Consider the following 13,758-nt stretch of genomic DNA (forward strand, 5'->3'; position numbering starts at 1 on the left):
AGCCCCAGTGCAGTGCTGGGGCTGGCAGAGACCTCTTGTGCAGAGTGGAGGATGGGCCCGTGGATTGCAGCCACTCCGCATTTTCTAAGCCCTGCGGCTTCTTAGGCCAGGGACTTTGGGCTTTAGGAGGCAGCTGGCTGGAAGCTGCAAGCAGAGACTCCTGCTTGATCCCACCGAGAGACTCCATAATCAGATCCCCCATGCGACCAGACACCCAATGGGGTCTTGGTCTGAACTGACACCACACCCCAACTGGGTTCAAATGGGTAGAAAACAATTCCATTCTTCTGAATGGCACAAATAGGTCATGGTAAGCCTCTCTCTCTCTCTCACACACACACAAACTACCAGCTATGTGGGCCCCCAAGCATCTCATTTACAGATGCCTGGATGGACTCAACGTGACTGGCTAGTCCCCAGCCCACCCATGGTCACTACCAGTACCTTCCCTGCAGCAGCCGGTAAGCAGAGGAGACTTAGGAAATGCTGTTTCATCACGTATCCCTTTAAAGTTCTTAATGTCCCATCTGCGACCCCAGCATCCTGGTGAGCATGGACAATGGGGAGGAGAGAAGGACCAGGAAATATGGGAACCAAGCCGAGGGAGATGCTGTGCCACTGGACTCCCGTTCCTCCCTGCCCTTGCCAGAGAATCACCCATGTCACTTTCCTCAGGCACCCTGTCCGTATCCCAGAGAAAGAGAAGGCGTGTATAATAGCAGCTGTCCTGCCCAGACTCACTTCACTTCCTTGACATTTTAACATTATCTGTCTTCAGGGGGCAACTGCCCTCGAGTGACTTTTTGGAGGTCTGTTGGTCCGATGTCCGAGAAGTTAAGTCCAAATCTTTTCCTCTCTGCCCCTTCCGCTTCGGATGCCCCTGGGCAACCTCTGGGGAGGCTGCGGTTTTCTCACCCACCTCAGGGTGCTCCTGGAAGCAAAGAAGCCTCCCAACCCCTAGCTTCCCCGGGCTATGCCAGATGCTGACACATCTGGGTTCCAACTTTATCTTACAGCGCACAGCTGTTTATTTAATTGTATGCAGAGACAATGAGCCTCAACACACGCTTTAAAACAGAGGAAAATACACATGAAATTGACACTGAAGCCACCTTTAGGAGAAGGCTCCTGGGCACAGGAGTTGTCTTCCCCAATCCTCTGCCCTCCTTGCAGTGGGAAACGTGTCTCCGGCCCTTTCCAAGCATTCCCACGGGCTCTCATTCTTCCGCTGGGTTTTTCTTCCCATCCCCACTTCTACCAGCTCTTTCCCGCAAACGAGGACATCCACACACTCACACACCGTGCCCGCCCAAGGTCACCACAGAAACCCAGAGATTTCCAGGGACCAAAAAGAACAATGAGAACTGGGTTCTAGCTGAGTTTCTTTCAGAGGCAGTCTGCCCTTTGGAGAGGAGGCCTCCTCCTAATTCTCTCCACGTGGAGCGGGGAGAGGGCGTGCGGAGTTAGAGAGGAAAGAGAGTGATACTCACTGACCTGGGCAGCTCGCTCCCGAGGGCCAGCTGTTTTTTATTTGTTTTTTCCTGACTCGCCCGGAGATCTGAAGGCAGAAATGACAGGCAGACTTCGCCACTGTGGCCGCCGCTGCCGTCCTGGCCGCTGGAACTGCTCACCGCATCTCAGGCGGGCTTCCAGCGAGAGGTAAAACCTGGGCGATGTGCGTTCTTCCTGGGAGCCCCCTCCCCTCCGCCTTCTCCTGCTCACTGTAGAGAGCGGAGCTCTTCCGGGTTGCGAAGAGGGAAAGGGAGGGAGGGAAGGAGAAAGAGCGAGGGAATGAATTTCACCCCCTTTTGCAAACAGGCAAACCGCACCTCAGGGGTGTGTGAAACTGACAGAGCTGGGGGGGGTGGGGAAAGGCGGCCTGAAATGTGACCGGCACCTGGCGCCGGCACAGCTCGCTGTCTTCTGGTAGGGTTGGAATTAACACTACACATGTCATCAGAAGTGCGGACTAGGTCATTACCGTAGGCATAAACCCATGCATGGCATTTTCCTTCCACTTTTGGGAGCAGTGGGGATGCAGGGGGGATGTCTTGGTCCAGCCAGTGGCATCCATTAGCAGGGCGAAGGAGCTAGGGTCTCTGCCCTCCAGGGCTCTCCCTCTCCCTTCCGACTATTTCTCCTGTTCCTGTCTATGCTGACGCCTCCAAAACGCCCCGATTCTACCTTCATCTCTCCTGAGCCGTAGTTGCCCTGTAAAAGTTAGGAGGTGCAGGATGCTGGGTGACTGGCTGCTACCCCTTGACCCTCCTTGGAGTAGACATAAGAATATTTGGAGATGCAGTATCCTTGGGCACACATACTAGAGGCTGGGGGGATTCTCCAGGGGTCTCAGTTTTTTGTGGTTTTGTTTTGTTTTGTTTTGTTTTTTTGAGTCAGAGTCTCACTCTGTCACTCAGGCTGGAGTGCAGTGGTGCCATCTTAGCTCACTGCAACCTCTGCCTCCCAGGTTCAAGCGATTCTCCTGCCTCAGCCTCCCGAGTAGATGGGACTACAGGCTCCCGCCACCACACCCAGCTAATTTTCTGTATTTTCAGTAGAGACGGGATTTCACCATATTGGCCAGGCTGGTCTCGAACTCCTGACCTCATGATCCGCCCGCCTCTGCTTCTCAAAGTGCTGGGATTACAGGCGTGAGTCACCGTGCCCTGCCTCAATTCTTTTTAAGAAAACTTCTAGGACAAATCTACTTCTAGGAGAGTGAGATAAGAAAGCAGGAATCAGAGGTCGCGCTGGAGATAAAATGTCAGAAAGAAAATGATCCCGTTGGGCCACCCGTAGGGCCAAGTAAACTCCAGCCCTCCCTGCAAAACCACCTCTCTCCGGTACCATCCCTACCCCTGCTGGTGAGGAGATCAAAAGAATCCACGGAGAGAGAATCTGTCATGAATAAATTTCGGCAAGAGTAAAATGAAACTCCATAAACATTGGGGTAGAAAGGCCAGAGTCCATTTGTTTTGACAGGTAGACTTTTCCCTTCACAATATTTATACAATAAGAATATGGAGACTGACTTTAAAAATAAATAAATCTTTGGGGAGAAATAAAACAAAATTTGTCTGTGGCTGGGCCAGGAAGTCAAGAAGTTTCTTGTGCTCCAACCGGTTGGATAGAAAGGAGTTGCTATTTTCATGGGGCAAAGGGTTTGGGGGGTGGCCATTTCGTGGCGGGGAGGCCGAGGCACTTGGTCCCTAGAGTCGGGAGAACTGGGGTGTGGACAGAGGTGGAGGTGGGGTGAGGGCGAAGCTGCGTGGACATGGGGTTCAGAGAGCGGCTGAGCGCGATGCCCAGGCTCGGGGCGCCACGCTAGGAGCCATGCCGCAGCTCTGCGCGGTGGGGCCTCCTGCCCTCTCCTCTGGTTCCGTGGCCTGCCTCCAGCCGTCGGAACCCCAAACCAGCCTCCACCCAGGCGCACCCCAGCCCGTCAGCCAACCCATGTGCGTCTCCGCTGCACACCCCTGGGGGAAGTTTAGGCCAAGGGTCCAGGGAGAGGGACTTATGATTTGCCAAGTTGGCCAGGTCTGTCTGCCCTCTGGGGAGTCCCGAAGTCCTTCCCCCTCCGCCCCCCGTCGTCACGAATGCAGCCCCTCCTCCACCTTCCTGCCCTGTCCCTCCCGCCTTCCGCCACCAAGTGGCAGAGCCACGTTCTTGGCGCGTTTCGAGGACGCAGGGAGAAGGCCATCTCTTGACAGCTTGCACCCAACCTGTTGCCCTGACGAACGGGGTCGAGGGGGTGGGGGCTGCCTGGCCTGTCCCAGGAAGGTCCCTGCTGCTGGGAAAAGAAGCGTCGCTGGCATTCCGGATCCCCGGAGGGTCCCAACACCGCCTCCTCCCTTCTTGCGCGCTGCTCTCCCGTGGGGACTAGGGCGGGGGCGCAGGGAGGGGGCATCGGTCACCAAGGCGGCGACAGTTGTCTCCTTGACCCGGGCATTAACTGTACCTCAACTCGCCGACCACTGGGCCGGAGGGGACACAAGCGTCTTCCTCCAAGCTCCCCTCTCCGGCTTCTCGTCCTCATTCTCCTGCCCCTCCTCCCTTCCCGCCTTTGGCTCGCCTCCCAGGGGAAAGCCCTTTTCCCTTAGAACCTGGAACCCGCAACAGCACCCTCTGAGACCCAAGGCGGGCTCTCCTGTCTCTCCTCCGTCCCCCGGGCCACCCAGGCCCTGATCGCCGGCGACCCTCTCTCCGCCTGTTTCCCGTCGATCTGGCGGCCTCGCTCCCCGTTCCTTTTCTGCTGACGCGGGCACTTGCTTTTCTCGGGTCTCAAGTGACTCCTTGGTGAGGGGTTGTGAAATCTGATGCCCTACACACATCTCCCCATCACTCCAATTCTACCTTTAAGGGAAGATGCCTTGATGGAAGGAAATTTAGCTGCCAAAGAGACTCAGGCTTTAGAAAGAAAATCCAAAGGGCTTAATAAAAATACTGCTGTTTTCCAATTTAATGGTCAGACAGGGGCACATGCTGCCAGCTGGACATTTCTTGCTGTCTTGATGGGCTTGGGGTGGAAATCCTGCTAATTAGGGTGAGGTATTCCAGGAGAGTTGGGACAGGTTTGAGGGTGGGGAGCAAGTGGGGGAGGAAGGAGAGAATTTATTCTGAGAAGGAAGCAAAGGGAGAGAAATCCTCCCTTGGTAGTAGCTTGGTCGGACTTCCTGGGCAGTAGGGCTGAAGATTTATTTCTGACCAGTGGACATGTGGCCAGGCACACGGCAAAGATACTGCTTTAATGAAACCCCAAGTCGCTCCCTGAATTTTAAAAGCTACCACTCTGGCTCACTGATTCGTGGCTCTGGTTTCTGTGTGTGTAAATATACTTGGGGGTGACAGAGGACGAGAAGAGAAGAGAGAGTAAATGGCATTATGTATACAGGGACAACTGTCTATTACACACTAGGGAGCAGTGGAGGAGGCCAGTTGCTCAGAGCCCACCCTAACCTAACATGCCTGAGAGGACAGGGGTGGCTTCGCTCCCAGGTTTTAGGACTTTCTGGAGGGAACCTTTTCACCGAAAAAGTTTTTGAGTGGGGTGCATGCCTAGAGTCCCAGCCCAGGCACGGATCCACTCACAGCCACACACAGACACAAACACCCACTGCTGGTCACCTCTTCCTCACACGCCACGATCCTGCACCCTGCTTCAGGCCTCTCTGGCTCCATTTACCCTCGCTGAAGCACCTACCACCAGTCTTTTAGCCTTTTGTCCCCGGGCGGGCGTTCATGCTTCTCAGAGGGAGATTCAGAGCTGAACCAGCTAGCCAGATGGACCAGAACCCTGGTCCTGGAGACAGAGCTCAGCTTTGGGACTCTTCCTGAAGGCAAACACCTCATCCTAATTGGCATCGGCGCCAGCCACTTTCAATCCTGTGGTACATCCTGCAAGTTTTATCAGACCACATTTCTAGAAGCTAAGGCATTTGATTGGATTTTAAATATAAAGGGAAGTCACCGGACATGTGGAAGTAGAAGATGGATCAGCAAATGACTGATAGATAATAGAAACAGCTTGCTCAGATCTCCACGATGGCCACGTAGATATGAAGTTTACCTGTTGGATAAAGAAAAAGGAGATTCCGTAGGAAGAGGTAATCAGTGGCAGAATCTCCAATCTTCCTAAGAACGTGTGGCCACATAGAGTAGCTCTGTGTAGAGCTGCAGAACCAACATATTTATTCATCCGCGTTTCCAACATCTTGTTTCTTTTCCCTAAAACACGTATTTTTCTTTCTGCCCATCAGTATTCAGAGTCACCCTCCCTTTTCAATTGTTCTACCTTCCCATAAATACTCAGATTGGTTTAGTTCTTTAAAGTGCACTCTGCCACACGACAGCACACACCACCGGGTTTGAAAGTTCTAATCTTCCAATTCCACTCATTGAGATTTATTTTACTATAAATGTGCGTGGGGTGGGAATTGAGAGGGCATAAAGGAGGTATCACATGGGAACCATCCAGTTTTCTGCTGCTTCTTATAAAAGAACATTTTTGTTAAACTCAACTTTCAGAACCGTGACTACCACTACATTTCCGGGACAAGAACTGCAGCCCGGGTGGGGCGGGTGGGGCGGCGGCGGGGGTGGAGGGGGGGCTAGGTGGTCTGGAACTATGGACGTCGCAAATGAAAGTTTCAAAAGCAGTGACTGGAAATTTAAAAAAATAATAAAAAAAATCAGACCTTTTCCACCCAGGCGCCCTAAATAAATAGCCCCGTTTGCAAATTCCTATCAATTATTACGTGATGGGAAAAAATCCTATCTGAAAATAAAGCACGTGGACGTGGAGAATTTTAATTAAATCTTACTGTGGATATAATAACATGGAAGTGATTTTTCATTCGGCGCTTGCCTGCTCACCAGTGTTTTATGGCGTTTTCTTGCCTCTGACTTTATTTTAAAATATTAGACGAGGTGGAGAATTATAAACGACTCTTTCCTTATCTGTGCTGCTCACATATCCAGGATCAGAGGAGCTGATTAAGAAAGAAGTCAGAGGCAACGTTGGATTCATAATGATTTGGAATAATGAATCCTTATCTCTGCTTTCCAGATTATCTGCCTTTCAGCTCCCAATGTTTTGTTACATGGGATAATTTATTGCATCTAATACATCACAATGAATCTGATGGTAGAAAGTGATGGCCCATGTTGTGAAAAGGGGGCCCTTATTTTTTATCCTGGGGCAATGAAACTGCTTTTTGCAGTTTTTAATTGGGAAAATATAAGGTAGATCTGATTAAAAAAAAAAAAAAGAGCTGGGTCTAATCTTGCCTGCTCGTGCTTTACCACGCTGCTCTTTAATTAGTGTGTCAATTTCAGGCTGAAATTAACAAGATCGACCTGAAACCAGTGCTTAGTTTCTCCCCAGCGTGGAGATCCTAATTTTTAACATGATTTATTTTTATGAAAAAGGAGATAATTAATCATAAACACTGACTAAAGCACAGGGCCAAGTTAAGATAAAATGCCATTTGCATCTTTATATAGAAAGATACCAATAATGTTAATTTTTCTGAGACTTTCTCTCTCCTCACCAGAGCTCCCTGCCCCCTCCAACAACCCCACCCTAACTGCTGCCCACTCCAGCCCCATTCCAAGTAAACAAGAAAAAAAAAAAAAAATCAATTCCTGGTTCCTCTCCATGTTTATTGCTTGTTTTTATAAGAATATGCATGTATGTGTGTGTGCGCGCGCGTGTGTGACAGATAGAGAGATAGATAGATAGATAGATAGATAGATAGATAGATAGATAGATCTACAGCTGTCCTGGCTTTGTCTATTAACACAAGCAGAATACATAGGTTTCCTCTAATTAGATCTCAAGGGTGAGAGGGTGCTCCTAGACCCCACCCCACACCTACCCTCATCAACTTCCCTCCATTTTAGAGTTAGAGAGAAGAGGGTACATATCTCATTTAAAGGTCAATTAGGACCAATCATTGGCATTTTTGTTTCTTTTGTCTTTTACCCTAATGCCAAAGGAACAAAAGCCACCTCAACGCAACAGGCTTTACTGGCTGCTTCTTGCAGGATGGATTTCAGAATCCAAGGCTGCACGGGGAGTGTCCTCCCAACCACTGACAGCACCAGAATCTCCCGACTTCAGGAAGTGGAAGGGGCAGGAGTCATTGGTAATTTGCTCTTTAAGCTTTTTGTGCCTGTTGATTACTTTCTGGTTGCTTGGATTAAACAATCGTTGCAAATATGCAAACCACTGAGAGGAGATTCATACATATTCGTTCTCCAATTGTTCCTCTTGACGTCAGATCATAATTTCCTGGTAATTGGATGGCTTGCACCAAATAATGCTAGTCTGAAATTCTCCCTGTTTCCCTAAGTTGCAGCAGATTTTGTACTGGGAGATGGGAGGAGGACTTTTTAAAAAAAAAAAAAAAAAAGAATTATTTTCTGTTCACTGTAGTTCCCATTGTCTCCCTTCTCCCCCATACTTAAGAATATTTATTCCTGAAGTGTGAGGATCTGGAGTTTATTTCCTGGGAGTGTAATTTCCCAGATAGTTCTTGAGTAGTTTGAAGAAGGTTGACATGGGCCAGTAAAGATGGAGGAAATGGGTCTGATTGGGGCAGAGGCAGGGGTGAGGTTCCATAGAGCAAAGCACCCTGCCCTCCCTCTGCTTGGATCCAAAAGAGCAGCCTGGAGTGGTCACACCCATCAGCCACGCAGTTTTCCTCCCCTGGGGTAACCCAGGGTTCTCATTTAAGTAACTCATGAGTTGAGTTCAAGTCTGAACTCCTGATCCTGTCCTACACTCTCAAGTTAAGTAGGCAGCCAAATAATTATCAATTTCTTTTTAAAAAAAAAAAAAAAAAAAAAAAAAAGCTTGAATCTTGATCATAAAGATATTTCAGATTTTAGGTGGTGGTAGAGGGAGACCCAGAAAATATCCCATATTTCCTGGGATATTTTCTCCTTTATCTTCCAGTTCGTTCTGGCCTCAGCACAGTGGACTTCAGACTTCAGATTCCAATTCTGTATTCAATAATGTGTGACTTCCCTCTTCTTCCTCTCTCTTCTTTTCTCCTTTTCCCCTCTCCCTTTTCCTCCCTTCCTCTCTTCCCTCTCTTTATGACACATCACTCCAAGAATTTCAAGTATCAATTATAAGTAATATTAATTTCTCAGCCCCAACCAGTGAAGTGCGGATGATCTGATAGGAGCATAAAAACGGTGCTTTCCTAGATGAAACAGACCAGTGGAGCCTACTGGGCCGTTTCCCATGCCCAGATGAACATTCAATTTTCCGGCATTATCTCCGCACTTAAACTCGCTTTCTCCATTTCTGTGCCAAGATAAATTTGCATAATATTTGCAGCTGTAATTAGCTGATGAGCATCTCCCAGCCTCCCCCTTTTGTTTCCCCCTGCATTTGGTCTTCCATTGATGCTACGTTTGATCTTTAATATCACAGGATTCCCGATAGAGGATTGCATATCTTATCTTCCCTGCTCCAAAAATCTTTTAAGAAGGAGAGAGAAACGGAGAGAGGGGGCTTGGGGGAAAAGCGTGAGTGAAGAGAATGAAGCTTTTACTAATCAGAGTTTGGAAAGATTACATTGGAAGAAGCTATGGGGAGTGACAGGACAAATAAGATAAATGGAAAAGGAGGGTGGAGTGGGGATGGGAGAGGCTGGACCAGCCTCTTGGAATGGGAGAGCCTGGGATAAACATGTTATTACTTAGAGACTACGGGAGTGGGGTTAGGGGAGATTGGGAGTAGGGACTGGACAGTGGACAGATGAGGGTGTGGGAAGTGGGGTTTGTGGCCAGCCTCAACTGCGGGGCCTGCCTCCCTTTCTGGAGAAGCATAACTGCCACTCTCTGAGTGAGACGTCTCTGTCCTTTGCTCCCTTTAAGCAGAAACTGGAACTTTTGAAACCAGGTGACTACCTTATCTGCTCATCTGTTTGTCTCTGGTTAATAGAGAGCCCTGCACTCCTGAATTCCTAATATGCTACGGACACTTTCATTCTCTCCAGCCCAGTTAAAAGCAATAACCTTCCCCACCCCCGCAAAAAAAAAGTAAGAGAAGAGAAAAATAAAAATGATACAAGAAACTGAAGAAGAGGAGGCAGTGATCGGTGGCAGATGAACGGTGTCGCCTCCAGGAGCGGAGCAAAACCAGGAGAGGTTCCCCCGTTGCCCCCTCCCCGCGGCCCCGGCTCCGGCCGGATTGTCATTCTTGTTTTCTTATTTTTCTCCAGATCTGGAGTTTTTCGGACTTGGGTGGCGCCTGGTAGGAGGGGAAGGAGCATTGGAGGAGCCACTGGTTGGATTAGTATTTGTGGGAATGCGGAGGGGGAGAGGGAGAAAGGAAAGGAAAAAGGGAGAAGGAGGAAAAAAAGAAGACAAGAAAGAGTCGATTTTCATGCCAATCATTGGAACAAATAGCTAACATTTAACGTTTACACCCGCACTGGCGGCGCCCTGGCGCTCCGCGGACCCGGAGCCGGGCTAAAATGTCCCGAAAGCCTTTGGAGAAAACGAGTTTCCAGCTATCAGGTTCTCCCCGTCTCCCCCCTTTCAAGAGGCTTCGGTTTCAGGCTGGGCTTGTCCAATGTCTGCGTTACCGCTGCGAGCTCCTAAATGGGTGTCAAGGAGGCAAATATCAAATAGCGCCGGGGTCAGGGCGATTGAGTTAACCACTGGGGCCTCAGGACTGGAAACCTGTGTGACTCCGCGGGAAAGGGGAGGCGGCGGAGGGAGGGTGAAGGAATAAATGAATGAATGAATGAAGTGGCAGAGGGGAGCGCTGGACACCCAGAGAAGAGGGCCCAGACTAAGCTGGCCTGAGCCACAAGCCACCCCCTTCTCCAGCCCTGGCCCCTCCCCGGGCAAACTTAAGGCTCTCAGTTTGAGAAAAGTTTCCTTAAAACTTTTGCTGTCTTTTAAATAGGGCCAATTTTTCCAAACCGAAGTTTAGACACCGAAGTTTAGAAAATTGGGCTGTAACCTCGTCCCTGTCAATGGGTGGCTAGTAATTTCGTCATCTCCAGGCCTCAGTTTCCCCATTCGCTAATGGAGGGAATTGACAAGAAAATAGCGAGGTCTCTTCCTGTTGGGAAAAAGAGCAGGCTGTGGGCTTTGGCAGGAAACAGGGAGTGCGGGTTCTGCTATCCCGACCCCTGTCAACCTGGGCACCTGGTGCCACCCCCAGCCTGGCTCTTGGGGCTGGCCAGAAACCAGGGTAGAGAGAGCCACTGAGCTTCCCCACCTCCAGCCGAACCCCAGTGCTCAGCAGCTGGGACCCAGTGATTATCCCGGGGTCACCCCCGAGGGAGGCCCCCGTTCTCCTATTCCAGCAGACCCAGGTCTTTATGCGTCCCTTCCAGAGTCTTGTGCTTCTCAGGTATTTCCAAAAGAGAATCATCTCTCTCTTTTTGTGGGGGGGCTGGAAAAGGGGTACACCCTCTCTTGGGGTAGGTGGGGGGGAAGCGGATTGAGGTTTATGTCAAAATTCCTGACTCAAGCGCCAGAGCGGAAGTCCAAGCGGACTCAGCCTCTGCGCGGAGGGGGTCACTGAGCCTCACCACAGGCGTGTTTGAAATCGATTAACCAAAGCCCGCTTCTTCGCGCCGTAAGGTCTTTTTTTTGTTTATTGTGGAGACCCCCATGTCACGTGTGCAAGGTCTGCGTGCTTGGGCGTGTGTGTGTTTGACGGGGGCGGTTGTGTTACAACCTGGGGGAGGGGTGTGCACCAGGTTCGATTTATTTCCCCAGCGCTGAGCGGAACATCAAGACAACCAAGGCAGGGGACAGCCTACAGGGTTTGCTGCCAAGGAAACCGGCTGCTCACTGTCCTTCCTCATCCCCTCTCCCCGCACCTTCCGCGCCCCCGGGGCGCAGCTCCGGGTCCCCTTGGGGCCGAGCAACGGGCGCGTGCCCCGCAGTTGGATGCCGGGGAGGACTCGGGCTGAGGAACAGAGGTCCCCCCGGGAGGCAGGAGGTACCGCAGGGAGGGACCGAGAGGGGCGCAAGAGCGAGGTGCCCAGACGTGCTGGGCTGGGGTGGGGGCACCTGTCTCCTTAAATACCCCTCCTTTTTGTGATCCCTTCCCTCTCTCAGTGTAATTCGCAATGATAGTCATGAAGAATAATCACGATGATACTTTCCCCTTCTTTCTCAAATTAAAAAAAGAGAGGAAAAAAAATACGCACCCAACTCCACTACCATGCGGGTTCCGGAGAAATTCTCAAATAGAGCAGTGTAATTTCTCAGTTGATTTTGATTGACACACTGTCCCTGGGATCATGTGTTAATCCCTTCTTCACTCAAGCCTTTTCATAACTCATTTCTCTCTTGCTAGATGGGGACTCTGATGGTTACCGAGGCAACGATGATAGCACTAAGCTATTTCCCTCTCTGCAAGGAGACCATTATTCCGCATGCATAGGCCATTTGCAACAGAGGTCGTCACAAAGTCATCCACAACACAGCACACGTTTATTAAACTTTTATTCCCTTTTTTTCCCCAACACAGAAACTAGTTTGCACTTGTACGGGGGCGGGGGGGGGGGGGGGGGGGGGGGGCATGGTTTTCCTCTTCTATGTTGGTAAGGATCACCCTGAGTGTCACGGTCATTGACACAGCGACACGGCAGGCGCAGGGGCCACGGTTCTCTCCACTGCCCGATCCGCCCGTCGGGGTCGTCTCTGACCACCTCGGGATGGCTGGGACCTTCGGGATGAGAAGAAGCGGGGGACCCTGGCTTCCAGGCCGCGCCACCTCTGTTGCGCGGGACTTGGTGACCCACGCCCCTTTCCTGGCGTACCTTCTGAAATAAAGCCTTTCGTCCCACTTCCTCAGAGGCCCCCCACCACCAACCCTCCCGCAACGCCGCTTTCACCGTCCCCTACTTCGGATCTGCCGCTCCCCCCAACCCCCGCCGACGCCAAGCCCTCCTCGGGCACCCGCGGACGCCAGGCCGGGTCCCCAGGCGCCGCCCGGCCGCGCTGGCAGCCCTGGCTCCGCAGAAAGCCACCTGCCGGGAGCGCGCGGTTCTTAGGTTTCTTCCCCCAGTTTGTCCAGGAAACAGGGCCTGCTGGTGGGGGCGGGTTCCTGGGAAGCGGATGGATGTGGTCCTCGGCTTCTCTGCGGAGGGTTGGGGCGGGAGGGTGTGTGTGTGTGACGAGGGGGTGGGTCCCCGGAACATCTGGGGACAGTCAACCAAGAGCTTGCCAAGAGGCCAGTCTGAAAGCGAACATGGCAGACTCGAATCCCGGCCTGCAAGGTCACCAAAACCAAAGGGCAGTTATGAACACAGGCCACTGGTGGCCAAGGCCCCTTTTTCCCCTCCAGCTTTCCTCAGTCGCCCGCACTCCCTTTTCAATTTCTTCCCTTCCACATCCTCCGCCGCCCCCGTCTTTGTTTTTTTTATGGGAGCAGGGGGCCTCCTGGGGCTCTGGGGCGAAGCCCAGGCCCCTCCCGCCTCTGTGAACTTGACCCAGGGGGTTCCCTTCGTGCCAGCCCCCGTCCCCCAGGGACGGCCTTCGACGCCGCTGCAGCCCCCGGAGCGCCCTGCTGTCTCGTCGTCTCGCAGCTAGGGGCACGACCTCTCCGGGCCACCCCGGTCGCTTGTCTGCGTGCCACCCGCGAGCCAGGACCAAGCCGCAGAGCTGGCTGGGGCTCCGCAGACACTGGCTGGGACTGGAGCTGGGCTGGCCTAGACGTGCGGCGCGGTAGAGATGCGAACTGGGCTCCTAGGTGGCAGGTGGAAGGACTCCCGAGAGCTCCAGGGATCAGCCTCCTCCCCAAGCCCGGGACAGTCCGTCATCTGGGCTGTGGTGACCCCGCAGGCCGAAGGGATGCCACGTGCACAGAACGATCCCATCCTGGTCCTACCTTAAGAGTTTGGGAACCCTGAGTTCCTCCATGGAAACGTAGTCGCCTGCCACCTGGAAACTCAGAAGAGCTGGGTGTAGATCCCCAGGGCCTCCTTCGCGGCGTCCCACCCCAGAGGCAGTGGGCTAGAGCCGGGGAGTTGGGAGGAAAAGGGAAGAGGCGAGCCTTGCCCTGGGAGTCAGCAGGCTGCTCTCCTTCCCACATCTACAGCCGTTCCCATGAAAATAAACCAGAAAACAACGCATCGCCTTGGGGTGCCGGCGTCTAGAGCCTCCAGACCAGGGGGCAGATGGGTGGTGCTGGCTGCACTGGTCCGCGCAGGGACTAGTGGGGTGTGTTGGTGTCTGACCCAGCTTTTTTAAAAGAAGCCCCCAAGCCCTTGG

Source organism: Piliocolobus tephrosceles, chromosome 9 (genome assembly GCF_002776525.5).
Source record: "Piliocolobus tephrosceles isolate RC106 chromosome 9, ASM277652v3, whole genome shotgun sequence".
NCBI classification, from domain to species: domain Eukaryota; kingdom Metazoa; phylum Chordata; class Mammalia; order Primates; family Cercopithecidae; genus Piliocolobus; species Piliocolobus tephrosceles.